Source organism: Macaca mulatta, chromosome 11, assembly GCF_049350105.2.
Source record: "Macaca mulatta isolate MMU2019108-1 chromosome 11, T2T-MMU8v2.0, whole genome shotgun sequence".
Taxonomy (NCBI): Eukaryota; Metazoa; Chordata; class Mammalia; order Primates; family Cercopithecidae; genus Macaca; species Macaca mulatta.
The window spans coordinates 99,395,490-99,422,567 of NC_133416.1; the positions used below are offsets into that span (position 1 = coordinate 99,395,490).

Genomic DNA, 27,078 nt, shown 5'->3' on the forward strand with positions numbered 1-27,078 from the left:
AACAGTGAAAGAGCCACAAAAGCAGCCTCGCTAGCTGCCTATGACTGGCACATAGCAAATAATTTCTTCATCACTAGTGTTTTAGAGAGAAGTTAGGGGTTGCTAGTTTTTCCTTCTATTTTCATATCTAATTTAAGTATTCTTTGACCTTCCTCCTTTATGAAGAGATGCGAAGCACCAGATCATCAACAATACAATGCTTTATGCTCAAACACCACGACTCCCCACTCCATTTCTCTCCATTCTCCTCCGATATCCACTTTGTGAGACCCCCTACTAAAGTCACTGTTAAAATAGAGATTGTGATTGGGTAAGGCTACAGAAAGTCAGTAACGAATTTATTAAGCAAGTAGATGCCAGGGCACTGGTCTACTGCTCTGAGTTTGGATCCTGATGAAGTCCTGAATCTGTAAATACACAAATGAAGAAAGCACTTCGATGTCTTGTAGCTCTGAGTGTCCAAGAGCCAAGATGTTCAATTGCACATGTGTGTTTTTGCAGGCTTCTGGCTTTTCCTTCTCTCTCTGAATCTGGCTGCCTCTCACACCACTTCTGGCAAGGTACACTCTGGGGAGGCCTGAACAAAGTTTCCATACAGTCACTCCCTTCGGTTAATCATTAGCAGCTCTGGTAAAAGTTGTTGGTGGGGCCGTTGGAAACAACAAACTGAAAAGATGTTTTTAGTTTAACCATGAAGTTCATTCGTCTGGGGATTTCAGGAATCCTGTCCAACATACACCAAGATAACATTGGGCAGAGGTAAGACAGTGAACTAAGAAATGATAGATAATCTCTTCTCTGTAACTAATTAGCTAGGTGACCCTGGTCAAAGCAGGGAAGGTAACTCACAAAGTGACAAGCTGGGAACTCTGTGTTCTCTCATTTAATCCTCATAAACACATATAACCTATGTATTTTTCTCTCCATTATACAAAAAGACTTAAATCCAAAATTCTCTAAACTTTGCATTAAACCAGCTTCATGCCATTTAATTTACCCAAGTCCCTGTGTCCTTACCTAAGGAAGCAAGGAGTTGGAATTAGTTGCTCTCTGAAAGGTCTTTCTAACTTTGTAAGCCTATGAATCATTTGACCTAGCAGGAAATAAACAATATTTCTCTAATAATTTCCACATAGTTTTTCTCTTCTTGGCCTTTATTTCCCAGTAAATTTGGGGGGCAAGTAGATAAAATTGTATTCTTCACATAAACATGATAAAATAGCTATTCACTCATTAGTTGTCTAATGACAACCCCTGAGGCTATTGCTTCACTCTTGTTTATATTGCTCAGTTCCGTCAGTTTAGAAGACATTAAAAAGCAGAACTGAGTTGGCTGTTTTACGTTGGTGGTGAACTTTGTGCCTCAACTGTGTTGCAACGCCCCAGTTTACTCAACTCCACCTGGCAATTCAGCTGTTTGAGATAAAGTAGATTTTCTTTTGGGGAAACCAGTAGCAGTTTATCTTGTTCTTGCTCTACTGTTGGCATACAGATGGTTGGGCATTTAATAGACAGTCATCTGCCAGTAGGAGATAATAATCACTTTTTAAATTAAAAACAAATGAAATATGAAGGGAGTTACTGCCATCGAAGAGGAATTAAAGCCAATGCTCAGGTAGTCTTGTCTAGAGTCAACGTAAGAACTTCTGTTGGAAAACTCCACTTTTCGGTATATGTATGAGTTTCTGCATGTGCATGCATGTGAGTGCTTTAGCATCTTGTGGATGTGTGCACGACAGGGGGTAGGGAAACTCTGGAAAAATAGCCAGTGAAGACCCAAAGCAACTCCTATTTTCTACACTCATAAGTACTGTAAGACTTGGATCAATTTCTTGTGCTTAAAATTGTGTTTTGTTTTGTTTATCTTTTCCACATCCCATATGCAGCCATTTTCTGGGAGAAAATTACACTGATAGCAAAAAATAATTTTTTAAAATTTATATAAGAAACAATGCAATGTAAGACATGTAGAAGAGAGCAGAGTATGCCTTGGTGGATTGATGAGAATGCTAAGCAAAGAAAGACATTCATGCTGCAATCTATACAACTAAGCAACCTGAAACCTCCTCCATTATTCAAGTTTGAATTCAGAAAGAAGACAATGGCCTTATTCAGCTCCAGTCAATCCTAGTGTTGTGCATTGAATTATTTTCCCCTAAAAGATGCTGACATGCTAACTCCCAATACCTGCAAATGTAACTTTACTTTGAAATAGGGTCTTTGCCAATGATCAGGTTAACATGGGGTCATTAAGGAGTGCCCTAATCCAATAGGACTGTGGACTGTGTCCTTATTAGAAGGGGAAATTTGCACACAGAAGAAGAAAAACACACACAGGGAGAATGCCATGTGGATATCAATGCAGAAATTGGGGTGATGCATCTAAAGCCAAAGAATCCCAAAGATTGACAGAAAATCCCCATGAGCTAGGAAAGAGATATGAAACAGATTCTCCCTTACAGGCTTCAGAAGGAACCAAATCTGCCAACACCTTGCTCTTGGACTTCTAGCCACCAGAACTGTGAGTCAATACATTTCTGTTGTTTAAGCCACCCAGTTTGTAGCACAGATGCCCCTCAACTTATGATGGGGTTATGTCACAATATTTTGAACTTATAAAGGATTTATCCGGATGTAGATACTTAATGTATCACTTTTGCACCATCATAAAGTTGAAAAATTGTAAGTGGAACCATAATGTGTTGGGAATTGTATTAATCCGTTTTCACACTGCTGATAAAGACATGCCCAAGACTGGGTAATTTATAAAGTAAAAGAAATTTAATGGACTCACAGTTCCACGTGGCTGGGGAGGCCTCACAATCATGGCAGATGGTGAAATGCACGTTTTACAAGGAGGCAGCAAGACAGAATCAGAACCAAGTGAAAGGGATTTTCCCTTCTAAAACCATGAGATCATGTGAGACTTATTCACTACCATGAGAATAATATGAGGGAAACTGCCCCCATGATTCAATTATCTCCCACGGGTCCCTCCCACAACATGTGGGAATTATGGAAGCTACAAATCAAGATGAGATTTGGGTGGGTGGAGACACAGCCAAACTATATCAAGAACCATATGTGCTTTGTTATAGCAGCCCTAGGAAACTAATGCACTTAGGTTTTCTCCCAGCCAGTTTCTACAACCACATGTCTTTCCTTTCTCATCTTTATTTGCACAGTGTCTCTAGAGAAGAGAGAAATACTCAAAAAGAGTTGGATCTTTTCTCCATTTTCTTTTCCTTCAATCTTGTCTTCTCTAATTTCCAGAGACTTTTTTTTTTAATTTCATTTTAGGTTCAGTGGTACATAATTGTGTATCATAGGGATTTGGTGAACAGTTTATTTCATCACCCAGGTAATAAGCATAGTACTCAATAAGCAGTTTTTTGGATCCTCACCCTTCTCCCACCCCCCACCCTCAAGTAGGTCCCAGTGGCTATTGCTTCATTCTTTTTATCCAGATGGACTCAATGTTTAGCTCCCACTTATAAGTGACAACATGTGGTATTTGGCTTTCTGTTCCTGCGTTAATTCACTTAGGATAATGGCCTCCAACTCCGTCTGTGTTGCTGCAAACGACATGATCTCATTCTTTTTTTGTTGTTTTTTTGTGGGACAGGGTCTCACTCTGTCACCCAGGCTGGAGTGCCATGGCATAATCTCAGCTTACAGCAACCCCTGCCTCCCAGGCTCAAGCAATTCTCCTGCCTCAGCCTCCCAAGCAGCTGAGACTACAGGCACCCACCACCATGCTCAGCTAATTTTTGTATTTTTTAGTAGAGATAGGGTTTCGCCATATTGGCCAGGCTGGTCTTGAACTCCTGACTTCAGGTGATCTGCCTGCCTTGGCCTCCCAAAGTGCTGGGATTACAGGCATTAGCCACCACGCCCAGCCTTAAAATAAAAGTCTCCACTAACTCATTCTATGAGGTCAGCATCATTCTGATACCAAAACCTGACAGAGACACAACATGAAAGAGATATATGTATAAGAAGCTCCTGAAATAAAAAAAAAAAAAAAAAAAAAGTGGCTGCCTGGTGCGGTAGCTCACACCTGTAATCCCAGTACTTGCGAGGCCAAGGAGGGCGGATCACGAAGTCAGGAAATCGAGACCATCCTGGCTAACACGGTGAAACCCTGTCTCTACTAAAAATAAAAAATAAAAAAATTAGCTGGGCATGCTGGTAGGTGCCTGTAGTCCCAACTACTCGGGAGGCTGAGGCAGGAGGATGGCATGAACCCAGGAGGAGGAGCTTGCAGTGAGCCGAGATTGCGCCACTGCACTCCAGCCTGGGGACAGAATGAGATTCCATCTAAAAAAAAAAAAAATATATATATATATATATAGTGGGTAATTCTACCCAAAGGCCAAGTAGAAAAGGAAAACAAAAAAAAAGAGAGAGAGCAGCTATTGAACTAACCTCAGAACTTGTCTCCCCAAAACGTTTGAGCAAAGAACCCTTGGGCCTGGATGGCCCAACAGTAAGAAGAGAATAGAAAAACTATTTACCTCTAAAGAGTCCTTCAGTTCAGATCTGATATCAAATAATCTAACTGAATTCAGATATTCTGCTTGCAATATATGCTTTAAGATAGTTGCACTGTTTTTAAGCAGCTGATTGGGCCATATATTTAGATGTTTGGTTTTCCAATTTTGTTACTGCTGTTTCTTCTTAGAGAATTATGGATGAATCCTGATACTTAGAATTAGGTTGGAGTTAGCTGTTGCCTAAAGGAGTAGCCGAAAGGACTGACATAGAGAAGATTCTTTCTCGTATTAATTTAGGAAGGAAGGTGGGTTCAAACAGCTGACAGGTGAACAGATGGCAGTGCATGCCGGGAGTTCCTGGCAAAAAATCAGTCACAGGAAGGGGAGGTTGAATGGAATGCTTTTGTGTCCAGGTTGCAGAAGAAACAGGAAGCTGAGACTAGATTTGGCAGCTTCTAATACAAAATTTATTAAAGTGAATTGAATTTTATTATAAACAAATGACAATTTATTTTTCATATCTCTGCTCAATTTCCTCAGAGACTTTTCTTGTAAGAGTTGAGCCTCTTAAGTCACTATTCTCAGAGAGTGGAAAATTCAAATATGACAATGGGGTTTAAACTGTCCATATCATTAAGCTTTGAAAAGATGGCCGGAATCTAAGAAAAAGATCCAAATATTGAGAAGATGTATTCCTTTCTTTCCATGATAAAAATCACAGAAAAAAAATATTGCATAGGCAGAGTGTTAATAAAAGATTAGGATCTTGATCTTTCAATGAGAAAACCCGAGCCTCTGGACAGTTCTAGAAAAAGCCACTGGAAGGTGTTGCTCTTTGTAATGAAGGGTTCTTCTGCCAGATAACGTGTGCTGTTGAAAGGCAAGTCTTTGCCGCATGGCTGGTCACTCTAAGCATGCCTCTGACAAGGACACTTTAGAGGTAGCCACTGTTTCTGAACCAAGCCAGTTTCAAATACTCTTCCTTGCCCAACAATGGACTATACTTCTTTTCTCACGTTGAGACCTGTCCCCAAAAGCTGTCTAATAAGCCTTATAGCAGATACCAAAGGCAATTCAAATTCACTTTGAATCATGCTTCAGGAATCAGCTGCAGCAGACGGTGGTGCAATGACACATGCAAATTGCAAATAGCTAAGATACTTTACTGAGGCTTTAAAACATCAGCTCTATTTTCAAGTCAAAGATAAATGTGTCTACTGCTTTTCTCTGGGGTCGTCAGGTTGCTGCACTCAAGGGGAAACTTCCACCATGTCTGTCCACTCCATATTTTTCATCCTTCTCCCTATCCAGCAGGATGCCTGGCAGGTTACTGGCACTGTGCTGGATATCAATGATATAATTTCCAGGGGCACAAGAAGGCCTTTTTAGTCCTTATAGAATAACATGGAAAGAAAATTCAACAAGTTATATGATGAAGTGTGATAACTATTTTGATAGAGGAAGTAGAATGTTGTGGGGATACAGAAAAATGTTTCTAATCTAGACAAGAAAAAAAAAAAAAAAGCAGAGAATGCTTCCAAAAGAGAAGCTTTCTAAACCAAATGAGTAGAAGAGAGCCAGGGAAGAAAGAAAAGAGCATGTGCAATTAGTCAACAAAATCATAGCCCATAACCTAACTATGATCGGCTCACAAATCAACCAATTGCTTCTATTAACGTCTTCCCCCAGATATCCACTGGGTTCACTCCTTAATTTCACTTGAGTCTTTACTCAAATGTCACCTTCTTACTGAGGTCTCTCCTCATCATCCTATGTAAATTACACTACACCCCCAACACTACCAATTTCTCTCCATGACATTCACCTAACTACATATTTTGACTGTTGTTTATTTTTTGTCTATTTTCTTTCATACAAATGTATGCTCCCTGAGAACAATTTTTTTTCTGTTATTTTCACTGCTGTATCTTAAACATCTAAGACAGTATTTGCGACATAACAGGCTCTTTGTAAATACATTTGGGCAGTCCATAAATACTTGCTGCCACTAACTGATGAAGGATCCAAAATGAATTTGTGGGACAGGGTATGCTAATGTTGATGATCTCCACCCAAATTTTCTGATGGTTGCCAGTCATGATCTCAGTAAGTAAGCCTTGGCAGAAGAAAATGATAATAATATTTAATGTTTATTGAGTGATCGTGGTATGCTAGACCCTGTTAATAGTCAAATACATCACTTCACAGTTTCCTCAAAATAACTTTACGAGGTAGGGACTATTATCATCTCCATTTTACAGATAAGGAAATGGAGACACAGAATGCTAAGCAACTTGCTCAAGGCCTCACACATAGTTAGTCACACCTCTGATAAGTCAGGAGCCGGGATTCAATCCCCATTAATGGATCCAGAAGACTAACAATCTCCAGAAACGGAATCCATTCTGTACTCTGACAACACCGGAGACTGATGCGAAAGATTAAATCTCTGCTGGTAAGAAGAACTACAAGAACTTTGATTCAACATTTTATGCAGGACTAGATAATTCTTTGTTGTAGGGAGACTATTCTGTGTGCTATCACATGGTTAGTGGCGTCTCTCTGGTCTTTACTCACTAGATGCCTCATGTCCCAAGTTGTGACTATCATAGGTGTCTTCAAACATTACCAATGTCTTCTTGGGTGGAAGGAGACAGGGGAGCAAAATCACCCCCAGTGGAGAATCAGTGGCTTAATGTACTCTAATAAAACTCATTATTGCACAGTGTGGCACTTTTTTCTAAGACCAGTGAAATTATGGTATCATTTCTCAAAGTTATTTACAGAAGTTCCTCAAATACTTTTATTCAGCATTTCCATGGGGACTTGTTTGCAGCTGCCCCTAAAGATGAGAATGTTCTAGAAGTGGGTAGAGACTTGAGAGGGGAGGTAAAATAGCAAAAATGACAAAAGAAGACACAAACTGTTTAATCACCTTCTTTTTTCTTAGGTTAGGACTATGCTGCCTAGGGCCCTTGTGTTTCCCTAGATTTGAAACATCAACTGACTGCAGGACCCTCTGGTCATATCAGAGCTTCTGCCATGGCTCCTAGAAGCCTTTGAAGCTGACAAAAAAAGGTTGGAAGCCACTCTCATCTGCACATACTATTTTTGCACATGATGTTCCCTCTGCCTGGAATGCTTCACTTCCACCTTCCCTTCATCACTTTCAATGATAACCCCCAGGTCTATTTCCTTGGTCAACGTTACCTTCAGAAACAATCATGTTTGTTCATTGACTTAACTGCTGAATGTCTGACTTCTTCACCACTCCCCAGTTACCACTAGACTGGAAGCTCAATGGAGTAGGGACCCATAACTCTATTAAAAACATGACTGATGCATAATGTATGTTCAATAAATATGTGTTTAAATTAATTCACTAATCCTAGACCCTACCTTATACTATTTAAGCTTTTTACATCTCTGAACCACAGACAAACATTCATGAAATGATCTTTATAGGGAAGGCATGACATGAGTCACTAGGAAGAGTCTTAAGAGTTGAGTCACTGAACATCATACTATTGTAAGCCCGAAGGGGTGGTTTGGTTTAGGCAGCCCAGTAACCATGGAAAAGACTCGCAGCCAAACTGTTGTCTATGCACCAAGATCTTCCTATCCTAGTGTGGGAACATTAGTCTCTATGTGACTCAGCAACTTTTTGCTCCTACTGTGCACTCCACCCTTGTTATTCCTTCTTGTAAAGAAGTCTTGGGACTTTGTCCAACTGACTGTGCTCACACTTCATTGTTTTGTCCTCTCTTCTTTCTCATTCAGGAGCTCTCTTGGGAATAGAAGATTTCATGTGGGCTGAAGAGAAACATAAATGTAATAGAAAAACAAAACTGGGAAAGGAAAAAAAATGTTTTTAAATGAAACTATGAAGTGACTATAGGTTGATTCATCAGTAGAAACATATGGAAACACTTATCTCAAAATTCAACAGTTATGAAACTTGAAACCTGCTTCAGTATTTTATTCAGTGGTATGTATTTGACCTTCAGGAATTCCGTGTTAACTTTCTGCTCAAAGACCAAGGAAACATCTAATTGATTGATCAAAAGATTCATAATTAGATCCATTTTTTCCTGAATCCATATTGGAGAAACAAGAAATAGATGACCTAAAAAAGAATCCTTGAGTGGATGTCTCAGCAGCCAGGAAAATTCCAAATAAAGTTTGCTTTGTGTCCAAGGGCTGAAATGAGATGAATATAATAGACCTGATAGCAGGGAGCAGGTTACTATTCTGACCTTGGTCTGCTCAGTCTGCTCCAAACATGGCCATCATTATACAGAAGGTCCAGTCACGTCAGGGAGGCAGAAACTAGACATTAACTTCAAGTTTTCTTTCCAGTTTTTATTTCTATTATGCCATTCTTCTCCTGGTATAATGACATAATAGCACATGAATGGACTTTACTTGGCAAACCAATGATTCTAAAAATTATTTTCAAAAGTTACACAGTAACCATAACCATAGTGGTCCATCATCAGGACAATACAATTTCAAGTCTCTTTGGCAACTCCATGGGGGGAGGGGGGATGAAGGAGTAATCACCTTGTTCTGCAGTTTCCTAGTCAGGCACCTAATATTCTCATTCCACTCAGTCTCTCTCTCTCTCTCTCTCTCTCTCTCTCTCTCTCTTTCTTTCTTCCCTCTCTCCTCTTTCTCTCTGATCAAATGAGTTATTATTGCCTCCTCTAAGGTCTTTAGATTCTTTTGCAATCAGAAAACAGACTTTGGAATCTCTGCTTCAATACCTTCAGCTGAATATTTAAAAAAAAAAAAAAAGCAAAGTAAAAATTGTCAGCCTATGTTTATAAAGCAAACTATCTGAGAAAATAATAGTTTACTGATATAGACAAAACAGCCTACATATAGTGGCTCTGATATTAAATATTTTTATAGTACACTCATATTTAAACATATATAGTCAACCAAAAGCCAAAGGTCTTATTAATTAAGCAAAAATCAGAAAGCATATTATTAAATTTTAGTGTAACAAACACCATAACACAGGAAGGTACCACAGGGATGAGATTTAGAGAACTAATTGGGCAAAGAGATCTAGAAATAAACATTTTTTTTTTTTTTTTGAGGTGGAATCTTGCTCTGTCACCCAGGCTGGAGTCCAGTGGCGCAATCTCGGCTCACTGCAGCCTCCACCTCTCAGGTTCAAGAGATTCTCCTGGCTCAGCCTCCCAAGTACCTGGGACTACAGGCATGCACCACCACACCTGGTTAATTTTTGTATTTTTAATAGAGACAGAATTTCACCATGTTGGCCAGGCTGGTCTCGAACTTCTGACCTCGCGATCCACCAGCCCCAGCCTCCCAAAGTGCTAGGATTACAGGCATAAGCCACAATGCCCGGAAGAAATAAACTTCTTATTTTATTTATTTATTTATTTGTATTATTAATTTTTTTTGAGACAGAGTCTTGCTCTGTTGCCCAGGCTGGAGTGCAGTGGCAGGATCTCAGCTCACTGCAAGCTCCGCCTCCCGGGTTCATGCCATTCTCCTGCCTCAGCCTCCTGAGTAACTGGGACCACAGGCCCCCGCCACCACCCCCAGCTAATTTTTTGTATTTTTAGTAGAGACGGGATTTCACTGAGTTAGCCAGGATGGTCTCAATCTCCTGATGTCGTGATCCACCCGCCTCGGCTTCCCAAAGTGCTGGGATTACAGGCATGAGCCACTACGCCTGGCCATAAACTTCTTTATGGAAAGAAAATTGAAAAGAGAATGTTGCCAAATAAAAAAATGTTTGCACCACACACTTGTTACAAACAGCAAAGATGTTATTCAAGACTATTGCAAAACAGGAGAGAGATTGAACTCAACTCCTAATTATAGCAAAAACAGCTGGAGATGTATACCCAATGAGGAGAATGAGGAGGTCAATGGATCAAAAATTGCTAAGGATGAGAGATTTCTTGCAGGACTTAGCAGAACTATTTGCAAAAATGGGGCTCAACAGGCCAAATCTGAAGCCTAAATGAGAAGTTTCAAAGGAGCCTTACTAAAGTTGGCACAGAAGAGAGTCTTTGTCAACGTGCAGGTGATGGATAGAAGCAGAAACTAAAAGCCACACTGTACTACACAAAGTTGGAGAAAACTCTCTTTGTGGTTTATTGAGTTTAGGGAGATAAAAAGCACCCTGGTGAAAGGGACCTGCCCACCACATACCCTGGGGCCTCCCAGAGTATTTGGAATGGAGCATGACATTCTAAGGACATCGGGAAGTGTTTACTGAGAAACCTGAGTGAAAGTATGTCTGAGTCACATGCGACAGCAATCATGAAGTCAGGAATTTATGGAACTCTTAGTTCATCCACTCAGCATTCACTCAGCAAGTATTTATCGAGAGCCCAAATGTATTTATGGAGAGCCTATTATGTTGCAAGCACTGTCTTAGGTGCTTAAGATACAGCAGTGAAAATAACAGAAAGAAAATTGTTCTCAGGGAGCACATATTCATATGGGAGGGAAGAGACAATTTAATAAAACAACAAATAAATAAAATAGGCAGTTAAATGAATGCCATGGAGAGAAATTGGTAGTGTGGGGGTGTAGTGTAATTTAAATAGGGTGGTGAGATCTCAGTAAGAAAGTGACATCTGAATAAAGACCTCAATGAAATTAAGGAGTGAACCCAGTGAATGCTGGGGGAAGAAGTTAATAGAAGCAGTTGGCTGATTTGTAACCAATCACTGAGTTAGGGTATGGGCTGTGACTAACTGCCCATCTTCCTTTCTTCCTTCCCTGGCTCTCTTCTACTCATCCGTCAGGGTTTGACTCAGAAAGCTTCTCCTTCGGAAGCATTCTCTGTTTTCTTCTTGTCTAGATTACAAACACTTTTCTGTATCCCCACAGCATTCGACTTCCTCTGTGAAAATAGTTATCACACTTCATCATATACATTTTCTTTCCATCTTACTCTATAAAGACTAAGAAAACCTTCTTGTGCCACTCAAAATTATATGTCTGATACCCAGCACAAAGCAGGAGGCAGAATTGTGTTGGCAATCAGACTATTTGGGATTCAAATAGTGGCTGTATCACTTTCTTAATACGTGCCTGTGGGCAAGTTACTTGGCCTTTCTGTGCCTCAGTTTCTTCATTTTTGACAATGGAGGAACAGATCTAGCAAGTGCCTGGCACAGAGTAGATGCTTGATATAGGAATCTAACAAGTGCTACTTCCTCCAGAAACATTTCAGTCCACAGGAAGCATGGCCTTCTGTGAAGGTCAAAGAAAGTGTGGCCCAGTGAAATGAACATGAATTTTAGATTCAGATAAAGCTGAGTCAGTTTGAATACTCATATCCAATATTTTATAAATATATAAATAGGTATAAACATCTTTATTTCATAAGTTTGTTGAAGATTAAAAAGAGACAACACACACAGGAGCCTAGCATACAGTAGGTACTCAACAGATGCCATCATCCTTACTAATATTTATCTATTATTATCCTTCATTTGCACTTCACTATCTGATATCTTATAAACATCTCTTGTATAGTCATTTAACTTTTCCTTAGGCCCAAACTCTGGCTTCCCCAGTAGAGTGTAAGTTATTTGGGGTAGAACTGTGTGTTTCACTTCTCAGAGATTCTGATAATGCCTTGCACAAGACCATTCCCAGAGTAGGCACTCGATATGAATTGAATGAATAATAAATAGGAGAAAGAGAGCGAGAAAGAGAGGGAGAGAGGTTTTGATAAGTCAAGGGTTATATGAAGAATAGACCTAGGAATGGTTCATGGAAATCAATGTAAATGACTCTTGCAAATGAGCAGATTGAAATATATTTAGAGCTCCCTTAAGGGAAAAAAATTTCATTTCCATTCCTAGGATAGATATTTATCTGTTCAGAATCCTTCGATATAGTCCTGCCCGAAGAAAGAGGTAACCTCTCAAATTCTTTCTTGACCTATTATACAAATTCTTTCTCTCTCTCTCCCTATTTCTGTGTGTGTATGAGTGTTTTTAAAATCAATGTATCAATAAATTTAGACGGAGAGAAGACAACAGCATTGTCTGAATGAGATGCATATTTTTCCACAGGATACAAATAAAATATTCCAAGAGATAGCACAGTTAGAGTTCAACGTATTACTAAGAAAAACTAGCTATACTTTTATTAGATGAAAGAATCTCACTGCAAATAAACCAATCTGCTATTTTAATACTAAACAGAAAAACTTTGAATTATGCAAAAAAATGCACAGCTTCTGATGATTATAAAATGCATTACTAAAGGCTATGATGCATCATTTATAGACTACTATTGGAAATCTGAGCTCTGAGAGATGATTAGTTTAAATAACTATAAGGGAAAGTGGCTTGGCATATGAGGAAAGATATCTATTTCACCAAATAAGCCCACCAAACTTGAGACAATGAATTAAATAATTTACCAATCTGCTCAACAAAAGCATAGGTAAAAAGAAAGATCTATGAATCCTTTTACCAATTACTTCTTAAGTATTTATTTATTTATTTTTAATTAATCTAATTTTGTCACTCTGCCTTCTGGGCTGAGTGCAGTGGTGTGATCATAGCTCACTGCAGCCTCAACCTCCTGGGTTCAAGCAATCCTGCCACCTCAGCCTCCTGAGTAGAGGGACTACAGGTACGTACCACCACACCCAGCTAATTTTTTATTTTTTATAGACGAGGTCTCACTATGTTGCCCAGGTTGGTCTCCAACTCCTGGACTCAAGCAATTCCCCTGCTTTGGCCTCCCAAAGTGCTGGGATTACAGGCATAAGCCACTGTGCCTGGCATCTCCTTAAATATTTAAATACAGTAATATCTCTCACTCTGAGAACCAAGGACTGTTGGAATATCCAGAGACATTGTTTCAGAGGTCATACGTTTTGTAAATTTTTTAAATTTTTTTGCATGTTAACAATATATATTTTTAAATCTTCTGCAGTTGTAACCATAAAACTGTATTAGTGTTCTATTACTGCTATAACAAAGTACCACAGACTTAGTGTGTTAAAACCACAAAATTTATTATCTTACAGTTCTGGAAGTCAGACACCAGACACAGATCTCACTAGACTAAAATCAAGGTGTCAACCAGCCTGGGCTTTTTCTGGAGGCTCTAGAGGGGAAACCACTTTCTTGCCTTTGCAGCTTCTAGACGCTAGCCGCATTCCTTGGCCTGCAGCCTTCTTTTGCCTTCTTCAAAGCCAGTGACGAAGCACATGTCTGACTCTGCTACCATTGTCACATCTCTTTCTCTGACCAAAGCCTGGAAAGATTCTCTAAGTATAAGAATTCAGATTATTAGATTGGGCCCACCTGAATAATCTCCCTGTTTCAAGATCCTTAAACATAACCGCATCTGCAAAGTTACATCTGCAATGTAAGGTAACATGTTTATAGATTAGAATATAGATGTCTTTGGGGAGCCATTATTGTGCAAAACACAAGAACTCTTTCCACTTACAATTGGAACAAAAAAACAGTTTCTTGGAATAATACTTTAGCTTTATAAATCAACATTTTTCCAACTGGAGTCAGTAGACATGCAATCTTGAATACCTATCATATTTTTAAAATGTTTCTTTATTTGAGGAACACAGACATTTAGTTTTTTCTATTAGTTCTAGACCTGTTGTCTAATCAGAGGTAATTTCCATAGGAAACAGTTAACTTTGTTCAGGTCTTTGTTCACCAAAGACCTCGTCTGATAGGGATGCCATCTTGCAAAGATATACTTTGGGTTCAAGAGGGTCTATGGTAAAGGGTACAGATAACATTATACACAATGTATTCTCATTTCTGGAAAACCAACTCGGTGATCATTTTTAACTCCAGTGTATCAGTATCATTATTACCTAGTAGAAAGAAGAGTCCATTAGACAACTGTTCATAGAATAACATAGGAGAAAGACTCTTACCAAGGGACTATGAGCCTGAAGGAACTCATTTTTCCTGCTCTGTTCTTTTGCTTCTTTATTATACAGAAGAAACAGAACATCTTTGCTCAATCAACATTAGAAACAGAAGCAGTTCGCCAAGTAGCAGCTGAAAGGTGTTATAAGCAGACAAGGAATAGTGGGGATTGAACTTCTGGGGAATCTCTGGAGTCCCTGATATTCTGAGTCCTTGTGAATTTTTCTTTTTTTCTTTTCTTTTTTTTTTTTTCTTTAAGATATAGGGTCTCCCTCTGTCATCCAGGCTGGAGTGCAGTGGCAAGACCACAGCTCACTGCAGCCTCGAGCTCCTGTACTCAAATGATCCTCCTGCCTCAGCCAAGTAGCTGCAACCACAGGTGTGTGCCACCACACCCAGCTAATTTTATTTTATTTTTTAATGTTTTGAGACACAGGGTCTTGCTTTGTTGCCCAGGCTGATCTTGAACACCTAACCTCAAACAATTCTCCCACCTCAGCGTCCCAAAATGCTGGGATTACAAGTATGAGCCACCACACCCAGCCTATGAATTTTTCTTAAGAGAAAACTTCTACTATTCATGGGATTCTCAAAAGTATATGACTCCCCAAAAAATTGAGAACCACTGTTCTCACATGAAAAAACAACAACAACAATAACAACAACAACAGCAACAACAACAAAAAACCAACTAACCCGAGAATTCTGAGAGATGTGATCAACCAATAAAGTGGAAAATGAGAATGATTGGCAGCGAAGAGGAGAGGGCAGAAGGCATATTTATATGTTCATATGAGTAAAAGTTCACAAAATCATTGTTTCAAGAATGACTATGAGCAGGCAAAGCTCACAGAGATTTTTTTCATCATCAGTCGTCTTTTTCCTTTCTATCACACTGCACAGCCCAGCACAGCCACTGGATCCTCACAGCAACATGGAACTTGGCTTTTGCTTTTGGTTCTTGACACCATTCGTTATTGTGTCTTCAAGTGTGGAGTCACTGCATTTGTAAAACATGAGGAGTGCAGATGTTCTAAAGACACATTTACACACACACGCACACACACACACACGCAGACAGACACATGGCCTGTTGTAAAAGGAGCTATTACTATTTACTCACATCTCTCCAAATGCATTCTTCCTATCAAATTAACCCAAAATAGAAAAAAGAAAATACCACTCTGAGATACTTTTTTACATCTCATTTTTAATGATTCAGTTTACCACCCCCAACAGCAGCAGTAGACCCAAAAAAGAAGACAGTGCATTACTGGCCAATGTAATGGAACTCTACCCCAGAAACAGAAGGGGTGTGAGACCAGTTTTCTGTAAATATTTACTCACATTAACCTATGTTTAATGTGTCAAATGCCAAATTCTACAACTGAGTCAACATATTCTGATCTCTCATTGTGTCTTTTTATCACTTTTTCTCACATAAATAGTTTGGGTTTCCAAAACTCTGACATTCCATTATAAATACAGCTCATTCATGTTTTGTTAAAACACTTCATGTTACTTCTTGGATTCCAATTACCCAACAGAAGGTGCATTGAATTTGCCTGGGAAACAGGGACAATGTCTGATTGTAAAAGTTTATGGCATTCCCTCTCTCCCCTCAGAGTATTTTAGACATATAAGAAAGTTAAACCCTGGGGGAAAATATAAACAAGCTGCTTGGAATATATACATAATTACATAATCTATTTGTAAAAATTGCTACCACCATCTTGCTAGGCAGTGCAAAAAGCAAACATCTATCCCTGCATAACTTACACAGCTATTCTTTTCTTCATCTCCACCAATGGCTGAATGGCCTAAATGATAACTACATCACATCATTTGGCATAAACATACCAAGATTCTAAACATAAAATTGTGAGATTGCATTCTGCTTTCATTAATAAGCAAGGCAGTAAATATTAGATAACATCAGTAGCTTCACAGAAAATGACAACATCAAAATTTCTAAGAATACCCCAGCAAAAATATATATTTAAACAATCTTTTTTGGTGATTGGAAAAGACATTTAATTCCTTAGAAAGCAAGAGACTTCATCATATATACATACACGTATACATATATATGCACACATATATATACACATACACACAAACACACCCACATGTATCTCACACTGGATCTCGCACCTGTAAGTACCTTATACATTCAACAAAATTGATTATATAATATGGGCCAGAGGAAAGAATTAAGGATTTAGACTCAAACGAACCCATAACCTGGATTAGAATTTTATATTTGCTACTCACCAGCTGTTTAATTTGGGACAAAAGATGTTACTTCTCTGAGTCTTGGTTGTTTTCCTCATGTATAAATGGGGGAAAAAATGCCTTCTCATAAGAGTGTCGAGAAGACTTGCTTGTACCTAGCATATGGTAAGCAATGGATAAATGAAAGCTGTTAGCATTAATCATGTAATTGATCAATTCATTCACCAGATGCTGAGATCCTACTCTTTCTCGCTGGTAGTGTGCCATCATGGAACCCTGAATATACTCTGATTCAATGCAATGGTGTATATTTCAGCTCACTTTTTTTTTCTATTGTTCAATTAAACTTATATATATCTATCATCTGCACATAGTATGTGTGTGTGTGTGTGTGTGTGTGTGTGTAGTTTGCTTGTTTGTTTACTTGTTTGTTTTTGAGACAAAGTTTCACTCCATCACCCAGGCTGGAGTGCAATGGCGCCATCTTAGATCACTGCAACCTCCACCTCCCAGGTTCAAACAATTCTCCTGCCTTAGTCTCCTGAGTACCTGGGATTACAAGCGTGCACCACACCTGGGTAATGTTTGTGTTTTTAGTAAAGTCGGGGTTTCACCATGTTGCCAGGCTGGTCTCGAGCTCCTGACCTCAAGTGATCTGCCCGCCTCAGCCTCTCAGAGTGTAGGATTACAGAGGTGAGCCACCGGGCCCAGCTTAATTTATATTATTTTAAAATTTATTTTATTTTGTTTAGAGACAGGCTGGACTGCAGTGGCATGACCATAGCTCGTTGTAACCTTGAACTCTTGGCCTCAAGCAATCCTCCCACCTTGAATCATGTGTGAGCCACCCCACCTGGCCTTAGTTTATATTCTGCACCCTCATTCTACCTGCTGAAGATGCCTGATTCAGGTATATCAATCTTTCCAACTTTTCTCTGATATTATTACATGATTTAGAGAGTAATAAAAGGAAAGATGTAAGCTCATGGTCTGGGGAAGGAGAAAAAAATAAATAAAAATTAAAAATAAATGATCTATATTTTAATATAATACGTACTACTGCAGTGTGATGATATTTTGAAATATTGGCACCATTTCTTATTTAGAGCCCCATTCTTTTGCCCTATTTTAGTATTATAGGGTTTTTGTTTTTGTTTTGGCAAGAGGGTATTATAGTAAAAAGCAGAGGAAAAGCTTTTGAGTTTCAAAAGCCTAGCCCCAAGGGAACTCAGAGACAACAAAATGGGGTTAGAGAGAGACTTCTATATGCCTCCTTCCACCCTACACCCATCTCACTCTCTACTAAGTAACACTTCTCAGAGTGTGGGGAGGAGAAAGAGTCAGAAGAAACCGAAGAACTTAGATGCAGCCGGGTCTGTAAGAAGGGTCCCTATGCAGGGGAAGGGGGAATGACATGAACCCCAAATAAAATGAAGAGCTCCCAGAATAGAAGAATGCAACCCCAGAAAAGAAATATCAGCATGCTGTATCTGGCGGAGAGTGGAGGCCGGGGATGGGGGCGCTCAGACAGCCTCATTGATTTAACAGAATGGCCTCTTGTTTCGGAGTGCAATCCAGAAAAGCGACAAGAGTCCTAGCACCCTGAACGTTCCCATTTTCCAACCTGCCTGGAAATATGCACTTTCATGTGCTCAGGAAGGGCACTAAAGTAGGGAGTTTGGCTGAATATGAAGGTCTTTCAAAGCTGAGAATAAGAGTGATGCTATATGGTGGCTCGCACCTGTAATCCCAGCACTTTGGGAGGCCAAGGCGGGCAGATCACGAGGTCAGGAGATCGAGACCATCCTGGCTAACATGGTGAAACTCCATCTCTACTAAAAATACAAAAAAAGTAAACGGGCGTGGCAGGCGCCTGTAGTCCCAGCTACTCGGGAGGCTGAGGCAGGAGATTGGCGTGAATCCGGGAGGCGGAGCTTGTAGTGAGCCGAGATTGGGCCACTGCACTCCAGCCTGGGTGACAGAGCAAGACTCAGTCTCAAAAAAACAAAAAAGAGTGATGCTATAGTCACCTGTCTGGACCAACAATCAAAACAAGAGAGAAGGCAGAGAATGGGCATCAAGTGGAGGCTAGCAAGAATAGGTGATGACTGAGAACACATTCCCTATCTCATTTGGGTCTGTATAAGCCCTTTAAGCTGCATGGGTTTAGACATAACCCCAGAGAAAAGATAGAAAAAAAATACCCTGATTTGTCTGAGCTTAGATAGCAAGAGGTAGAACGAGGGCTCTAACTGCAAATTCAATTGGGCAATAGAAAAAAATTATGAGCTGAATGTGTACCTATTGCAGTAAGGTCAAGGTGTGTCCAGGGTCACAGGATTCCACAGAGGAGATGTTGGAGGAATCAAAAAAGGGGGCTTAACTTTAAGATTGAAGGATGAAAAGGAGCTCTCTATGCAGGACCAGGAGTGCTCTGGAGAAAAGCTCTGTACAAAGGTGGGTGTGGTGAGTTTGAGGACTAGGAAGTAACTGGGTGTGCTTGGTCTTAGGAGACCAGATGCGGAGTGGGAGGAGGTGCAGCTGGAAAGGAAAACCTGGATTGGACCATGAAGACTATTATATTGAATGTCCTACTACCGTAGGGGGAACATTCTAGCAATTACGTATAGAGTGATTTAGGAGGGAGAGATGAGAGGCTTACACTAAAATTAGAGCTCACAAGTCCAATCTAGCTCAGACAGAAAATGAAAACAGAACAGATGAAAAGAGAAAGCAAATGAAAATCAAGCAAAAGAAGGCATTTAATACGTCTAGGAAGAATTAATATAAAAGAACAGGCAGAAAAGGATTTAAATGACATTTGCTTCACTTATGGAAGTCCTAGTTGTATGTCTAATTTTGATTTTATTTTTCAGAAATCTTATTAGAAAATATTTTATAAAAGATACCAAATTCTAAAACAATGAAATATCTACATTCCAGCTTGGTATTACTGGTTAGATAGATATCCCATTTCTGTACATTTTTAAAGAAAAGCTATGTGGCTAAGACACGAATGTGGTTAGTTTTGAAACAATGTTTACTTTTTCCATCAAAGGTCCATTTTCAATGAGATCTAGCTCACAAGGTAATGTTCTTTTAGGCAAGTACAAGATTTCTGAGAATTTCCTTCATTATTGCTGGATACATTTCTTGTTTTGTTAGGATTTTTCTTTTCTATTCTAGTTTAAAATTATTGCAATATACTCTTCTTGTTGCACTATAGTTAGGGGAGGTCATGTAATAAGAGGAATTCATGTTTCTAAAGAAGATGGTGAAACATGCAGAAAGATGGATCAGAGAAAAACATCTTGTTTGCTAATTTTAATTTCTTTCCATTTTTCCTAGTTACATATTGCAGCTTCTCAGGTGCCTTTTAGTTTCCTGCTGTGGTACATAGCAAAATTGCTGGAATATGAAAAGCGTTCCTTTGGACAGAGAAATAAATACTTAAAAAGCAAAGTTTAGTTCTTCAATGCCATAAAACAAAGTTTAATGCATTTCATGTGTACTGCTATGTCCAGATGCACAATCAGCAAGTTCTTTCTTGCATAAATGCTGGGTTTAAACATTATATATCTCTTAATCACTATGTTAATGCTAAATCAAAGTAGAGAGAAGTGATGAAATGGCCTGACTATCCTAATTCTAAGGCATACACATCTCAAGGAGTGTTTTCCCTAATGTTTTTCTTTATTATATTTTTTCTGTTATAAAAATAGTTTAATCATACAAAGTAAACTGGAAAAGAAAAAAACAATGGCACTTAAAAGACTAGAACAGAGAAAGGCTGCCCGAAGCCAGCAAAACTGGGGTGTAATTGATGAGAAGCATTACAACACACAGGAAAGAATATACTGTAGAGAATGAGGCTGGAACAACAGTAAAAGCATGGAAAAAAGAAAGTCAGAGGAATTAAAATAATCCTACACTAGTTGGGTACAGTGGCACACACCTATAATCTCAGCTACTCAGGAGGCTGAGGCTGAAGGATTGCTTGAGCTCAGGAGTTCAAAATCAGGATGGGTAACATAGCAAGACCCCATCTCAAAGAAAGAGAAAAATAAGAATAATCCAATTTGATATGCAGCAATGTTGCTATGTGCCCCATGTCCTGCAAACAAGGGCAAATGGGGGAAGAGTTCACATGCAGACCTGCTGGAGGCACATCATGGGGGTGTACTCACAGGAACAGCAAAGGTAGCAGGTAGTGTGGGATTCTCTTGCTCATCAGTTAGCAAATTGAAAAGACCAGATATCAGACTCCAGCAGAGAGACCACAACTCTTGCATGGGAGGCTTTTAAATTACATGATTAATACTGAACCGTCTCCTTACCTGAGCAGGGACCAGGAAAAAATAGCAATATGGAATAGAAGAACTGGGACTCTAAAGTGATCAGAAGCTGGGGCGCAAGCCTTGCAAGTGTCCTGTACGATGTAGCAGAGTAGAAGCAGCGTTCACTACATCTGTGTTCACGGACGGGGATGCACTCACCTCTCCCTGGAATGATGAGAACTGGGGTCTAAACCTTGGGAGATCAGTCTTGGACAATGATCCTGTTCCCAACTTTGTCCATGCTGATAAAGACCCCATTTTTTGGCAGACCATTTGGCTACACAAGATAGAGACTTCATTTCTCTGGTTTTCAATGGTGTTTCTAAGAGCCCACTCCAGAGAAGCTAAGCCTCCCCGTGGACTGGCCAAATGAGGTTTCTGCAAACTTATAGGTGGGTTCCTGAACAGGTCAAACTTTTCAAGATTGTGGCAACTTACAAAGTCCCTTTGAATAATCACCTCACTTCTCCTTCGACTTCTTCAATCTTGCCTCACGCTTTCTTTTTTTGTTTTGTTTTATTTTGTTTTGTTTCGTTTTTGAGACAGGGTCTCACTCTGTCACCCAGGGTGGAATGCAGTGGTGCGATCTTGGCTCACTACAACCTCCACCTCCCGGACTTCAGCGATTCTCCCACCTCAGCCTCCCAAGGACGCCACCGTGCCCAGCTACTTTTCGTACTTTTTTGTAGAGATGGGGTTTCACCATGTTGCCCAGGCTGGTGTCAGACTCCTGAACTCAAATGATCCACCCACCTCAGCCTCTCAAAGTGCTGGGATTACAGGCATGAACCACTGTGCCCCACCATTGCCTCACGCTTTCTGTTCTAAACTTTTAACAATCACAATCATAATGGGATGCAGTCATCTGAATTGATTAAGAGTGTATGATATTTCAATACAATCCATAAGTTCACAGAAAAAAAAAAAAAAAAAAAAGGAGTGTAGCATATCCTGTTGTGCTAGCTCTCATTAGCCAAGAACATATGGTATACAAAGAACATGGGGGCAAAATATATATTCAGTGTCCTGTACAACTATGTGTGTCTTGTACAACTATGACTAAAAGACTATTCTGGAGTCATGCTGTCCTTGAATGTAGTTACTGGCTATACCACTTAGCAGCTGTGTGAAAATAAGCAAGTTATTTGGTTTCTCTAAGCCTCAGTTTCCTCATCTGTAAAACAGGAAAAAGAACAGCATGGTCTCATTAGGTTGTTCACATGATTAGATGAATATAATGTATCTAACGCTCTGAGAACTGTGCCAGGCATACAGTTAGTGCTACTAGCTGTTATTCTTTTGTGAGTTGAGACAATCCCTATAAAACACTTACTGTTCTGCCGGACTCAATGTATATGATCATTAGATGTTGGCCATTACCACAATTATTAGCCAGCCACTTAACATGCCCTTCTCCTTGTTCAGCCAGCAAGGGGCAGGGCTGGCAGCAGCAGGCAGTGGACTCTTGCTGCAGTGGCCCTGCTGGTAAAGAGGGCTTCCACTGTTATCTAGCCGTCCTCCCCTGGAAGGCTGCCCTTGCTACTGCCCAACTCTGAAAAGGAAGGGGAATGATTTCCTAGGAAGACCTTCTAGAAACTCAAATGAGGAGCATCCTTCTCCACTTTCTTTCGCTAGTCTTCAAGAAACAGACACAAGGAAGGGCCAGGAGAGCTTGTCTGAAAGGCTCCGAACAGGCTGAGATCGCACAGCACAGTCCTCATAGGCACCTCAACGAACCATAAAACTTGCATTATTAAAATAGGCTTTGTTTTGAGAGCAGTTTTAGGATCACAGAGAAATTGAATGGAAAGTTTTCATAATCCCTCTGCCTCCACACATGCACAACTTCGCCACTGTCGACATCCCCCACCAAAGTGGCACGTTTGTTATAATGGATGAACCCACGTGACGCAGTATCACTCAAAGTCTATAGTTTACATTGGAGTTTACGTTAGGTGTGCTTTCTATGGGTTTTAACAAATATATGACATGTATCCACCTTTATAGCATCATACTGAGTTGTTTCACTGCCCAAGAAATCCTCTCTACTCTGTCTATTCATTCCTCCTTCCCACCTAACCTCTAGCAACCACTAATCTTTGGCTGTTGACGTTTCCATGGAATCACACAATATCTACCCTCTTCAGATTGGCCTCTTTCAGTTAGTAATATGCATCTAAGTCTTTTCTTCATGTTTTCATGACTTGGTAGTTCATTTGTTTTGTTTTTTTTTTTGTTTGCTTGTTTGCTTGTTTTTGAGACAGGGTCTCACTCTGTAGTCCAGCCTGGAGTGCAGTGGTGCAGTCTTGGCTTACTACCACTTCAACCTCCTGGGCTCAAGTGATCCTCCCACCTCAGCCTCCCTGTTATCTGGGACCACAGGTGCACACCACCGTGCCCAGATAATTTTTGCATTTTTGTAGAGATGGGGTTTCACCGTGTTGCCCAGCCTGGTCTCGAACTGCTGGACTCAAGCAATCCACCCGCCTTGGCCTCCCAAATTTTTGGGATTACAGGTGTGAGCCACTGCGCCCGGCCAACTTCATTTGTTTTTATCCCTGAATATTAGTTCGTTGTCTGGATATACCACAGTTTACTTTTTCATTCACCTACTGAAGGACATATTGGTTGCTTCCAAATTTTGGCAATTATGAATAAAGCTGCTATAAACACCCTTCTGCAGGTTTTTGTGTGGACATAAGTTTTCAATTCCATTAAGTAAGTCAAGGAGTGTGATAGCTGGATCATATGAACCATATGCTAAGAGGATATTTAGTTAGGTAAGAACTGCCAAGCTCTTCTAAAGTGACTGTACTATTTTGCATTCCTACTAGCAATGCATGAGAGTTGTTGTTGCTCCCCTTCTCACCAGTATTTGATGTTGTCAGTGTTTTAGATTCTATCTATTCTAATAGGTGTGTAGTGGTATGTCATTATTACTCTAATTTGGAATCCCCTAATTACATACGATGTTGAGCATATAATTATTTGTCATCTGTATATCTTCTTTGGCATGGCATCTGTTCAGGTCTTTTGCCTATTTCTTTCTTGCATTGTTTTCTTGTCTTTCTTTTTTTTTTTTTTTTTTTTGTTTGTTTGTTTCTTTTTTTTTAATTGTAGAGACAGGGTCTTGCTCTGTCACCCAGGCTGGAGGGTAATGGTGCATTTATATCTCACTGCAGCCTCAAATTCCTGGGCTCCAACAATCCTCAAGCCTCAGCCCAGTGACTAGCTGGGACTACAGGCATGCACCACCATGCCCGGGTAAGTTTATTTTTTCTTTGTTTGTTTGTTTTTGTAGAGATGGGTATGTTGTCCATCCTAACCTCAAGGGATCCTCAGCCTCCCAAAATGCTGGGATTACAGGTGTGAGTCACCCTGCCTGGCCTTTTTTCTTATTGTTAATTTTAAGAATTCTTTGTATATTTTGGATAGCAGTCCTTTATCAGATATTTATTTTTCATGCTGGATATGGTGGCTCACCCCTGTAATCGCAGCACTTCGGGAGGCTGAGGTAGGAGGATTGCTTGAGCCCAGGAGTTCAAGATTAGCCTGGGCAACAAAGCGAGGCACCCCACACCCCCACACCCCGGTCTCCACAAATAACAAGAAAAATTAGCCAGATGTGGTGGTGCATGCTTGTGGTCACAGCTACTCGGGAAGCTGAGGCAGGAGGATGACATGAGCCCATGAAGTCGAGGCTGCAGTGAGCTGTGATCATGCCTGGGTGACGGAGGGAGACCCTGTCTCCAAAAAAAAAAAAAAAAAAAAAAACCCACATATTTTGCAAATATTTTCTCCCAGTCTTCCCCTTCTCTTGATAACATTTACATTATAATATCTATTATAACTGTTTTTATTTTCTTTCTTTACAGCAAGTGTATTGCCATTGCTTTTGTGTCAGCCATGAAAAGAACACAAAGAGATGGCAGAAAGAGAGACTACAGTGGAAGAAACAACACACACTGCAGACACACCCAACTCAGAAAGGACAGAGTCACTCTCATTAGCTAAATGTGTACAGTCCAGTTTGCTGAGCCAGTGCTTATTGGGCTGAGCGCCTGTGATAACAGAGCATGGGAACAATATTGATCACAGTGTAGTATAAGAGATAATTAAGTATAATTTATTTAGGGAAATATTTCAGAGAAAAATACCATTCTGATGAGTCAAGCACATAAAATCCATGATAAAGAGAATGTTTTTGATGGGTATGGGAGGGAGTTTCAAGGGACCCTGGCTCCTCCTGGAGGGTGACAGCGTGGCCCTTCCAAGTTAAAACAAAAACTGCCTGGAGAAATGCAAGGGGTCTTTGTGGGGCCCTGAAGACTTCCTGAATCTGGATAAAAATGTATCTTTGTTTGGTTAAGAAGACAAGAGTGCAAAAATCCTGTAATCTGTCATAGAAGGAGGGTAGTCTGAGTCTGGCGTGGTCTTCTTGTACTGTGCTGAAGAACACAGACATTTTTGAGATATTATGCACAAAAGTGGGTTTCGGGTTACCTAAGTGCACTGTTCCTGACAAGTGAAATTGTACATGGAGGTATCTTAGGTGCTGCCCAAATCATGCAGGAAGCTTGAGGAAGATACCTTACTCTCTTATGCGGTGCCAAATATCAGACACACACATCTCCGAATTTCATATGAAGTGCTGAGCTCTGATATTAAATATAAAATATTAAACACATTTATAAAGGTCACTTGCTGTTGGAAGTAACCGCTTGAGGAGAGGCTAAGGCTCAAGACACTTCATGTGGGAGTGGCTATTTACTTCAGCCACTCTCCATCCAATCCACCACTAAGAAAGGGCTGCACGATCTTGAAAGTCCAAGAAATGAATCCCCAGAGCTGCCTTCTAACTTCGGGAGACCCTATGCTCACATTATTGTAATGTCACAGAGGCCAATACAAAAGAGTGAAGAGCCTCCACTCTCCCCTGCACACACAGAAGCTTTGCTACATGTGCTCCTGGAGCCGGCTTACAACTAAGTATCCCCACTGCGGGTGGCACATTGACCCAGCAGAGATCCTGAGGTGTACCCTTTTTCAGTCTCTCCTCCTACAGGTTATCAATCAGAGGAAACAGTAAATTAGAACCTTCTAAGATTGATCACACCAGCTTTTAAGAAACTTGCATTTTAATTCAATATAATCCACAGGTTCAGAAAAAAGAAAAAAAGAAGCTCGCCTTTTAAGCCTATACTCAATGCTGGCCCTTATGCCAAGTATCAACAGCCATAATAAAGGCCAAATACTCCATTTTGACTTCACTTCAACGGACTGTATTTGCCATTCTGATTTTTTACCTTTAATATATCTTTAAAAATACTCTGAAAAAATACACTGAGTCATAGCCCATAACTTAGAATGGAATCTTAAAAACGCTGAGTCTAACCTCTTCATTTTAGAGAAAAGTAAACTATATTCAATGGAGATGAAATGCTTTTCACAGGTTGTCTGTGATACATCTCACTCTTAGTTAAGCGAAGAGACATGATATGATACAGTCTTGCTGTTTTTGAGATCCAAAAATCCATTTACCCTTCTATTGGGCGTCAGTTTTCTCAAGGGAACCCTTGCCTCCCTTCACCCCACTCCTCTGTAAACTATGCACCAAAACGGACACATAGATAGATACCCTCTCAGTCTATGCCATTCTGGTATAGTAAGTGACACAAACATAAAACAATCAGCACATGGCATCTGCTCTGACCATAGTGATTGGTTCAGAAATGGGCAGTGACTCAATCAGAGTGAAAAAGAGAAAATGAGACTTTACTGGCAATGTTGAGACAAGGCCCTTCACTCTACCCACAGAGTTGAAGTACAAAGACGTAAGAGCCAGAGGTATTATAGCTATCCTACAGTCACAAAAGGTCAGCCTGCGTCAGAATGAAACAACACAGGGGAAAGCAAAGCAAAGGATGTTTTCTTAATCCTTTTATCAAGCCATGCCTGAAGCCAGCCTTGGGCCCTTGAGTTTTCAAATACAGTGAGTGAATAAATTCCTTTTCTAACCTAGTCTCAGAAGTTACCTTTGAACTTACTGTTCCTCTGCCTGGAACACCCTCCCTGCTAGATAACCAC

The 27,078-nt window shown here is 40.0% G+C and overlaps 1 long non-coding RNA gene across 3 annotated transcripts; it reads left to right on the top strand.

Moving 5' to 3' along the window:
• The first annotated feature begins 647 nt into the window (after window positions 1-647).
• On the top strand, window positions 648-27,078 carry LOC114670910 (uncharacterized). Of its 3 annotated transcripts, none has more exons than XR_003720740.2 (4): window positions 648-759; window positions 17,407-17,564; window positions 24,174-24,255; window positions 24,867-27,078. It is a non-coding gene; the product is annotated as an uncharacterized LOC114670910 (long non-coding RNA). The 3 variants fall into 3 exon arrangements; XR_013400703.1 differs by lacking the exons at window positions 17,407-17,564; window positions 24,174-24,255; window positions 24,867-27,078 and adding exons at window positions 2,463-2,521; window positions 6,758-6,951; window positions 7,447-8,221 and having other exon boundaries at window positions 652-759; XR_013400702.1 differs by lacking the exons at window positions 17,407-17,564; window positions 24,174-24,255; window positions 24,867-27,078 and adding exons at window positions 6,758-6,951; window positions 7,447-8,221 and having other exon boundaries at window positions 652-759.